Source organism: Penaeus monodon, chromosome 9 (genome assembly GCF_015228065.2).
Source record: "Penaeus monodon isolate SGIC_2016 chromosome 9, NSTDA_Pmon_1, whole genome shotgun sequence".
Lineage (NCBI taxonomy): Eukaryota > Metazoa > Arthropoda > Malacostraca > Decapoda > Penaeidae > Penaeus > Penaeus monodon.
In genome coordinates this window covers 29982985-29984100 of record NC_051394.1, presented here as the reverse complement: position 1 = coordinate 29984100, position 1116 = coordinate 29982985, and positions in this window count along the sequence as shown.

Here is a 1116-nt window from a genome sequence, read left to right as displayed (position 1 = left end):
AGGTTGGTTTTTGGTAAAAAGCTGGGATTTTAAGCGACCATTACATTGGGAACACAGGTGTTAATAAGGGTAGTTTGGTTTTTTCTGTTGCATTCACAGGGAAAAATTTAAAAACTTGGGGGTTTAGAGTTAAGAAATTTAAAAATAATTTACATGCGAAGGTCTTTAAAAATAGAATGCGTTTCAAAATACCGACGGGAGTAAATAGGCTAAATCAAGTGGGCATTTTTGACCGTTTAGTTCGTGGTACAAAAAAAGCATTGGCTATAAGGCAAAGGGGGACCCCTTTTCTACCCCCGTCTGTTTGGGTGTATAATAATTTTCAATTTAAAAAACAGAGTGGGGGGCTGCAATGAAGCATTTTTTCAAACTTTTTTTGTTAAACCAAGTTTTCAAAATGGGTGTTTTTTATGTTTGTTTTAATATCATGGGTTTTTAGAAGGGCATGGTGAACAGCGATTTTCCCGTCAAAAATTTCATAGTGACGGGGTTTTTTGGGGGCTAGGGTTGTCTTTCTTAGCAAAGGGGTGTCGAATTATCAATGGTATACTTTGGGAGTTAAAGGGAGACAAGATGGGAACCAGAAATTTAGCAGTGTTATAATTTAAGGTGCCAATAGATGAAATAATGGGTCTAAGGGAATATTTGTTTTTGTACTTTTGGGGGACCATACAGTAATCCCGGTTGGGAACCGGGAAATAGTAAAAAATTAAGGGATTTTCACCAAAGGACGATTTAATCGTCCGGGGTAGTCTTTTTTGCCTGGTAGATAATTTGGGGAATATATCGTAGTGATCCTTTTAAAATTTCGGGATGGTCTTTTGGGTTAAGAAATTTTTGGTCACGTTCGTTTAAGATGACAAAACGACCCCTTGTCTGGTTTTTGTTAATAGCCATCATTCTTTAAACGTCTGATCACGGATAACGTGAAAAATTCTGCAAATTAGTTTTGTTTTACGAGAGAATTCTGAAAAATGTTTTTGCTATAGTTTTTTATATCATTGGGGACATTGCTGAGATGTTATTGTAAATTCAAACTTTTTTGACAAAGCATAGCTTTTTAAAAAACAGATAAAATTTATAAAAAGGGAAAACATCTGGGGGGCATACAAAATC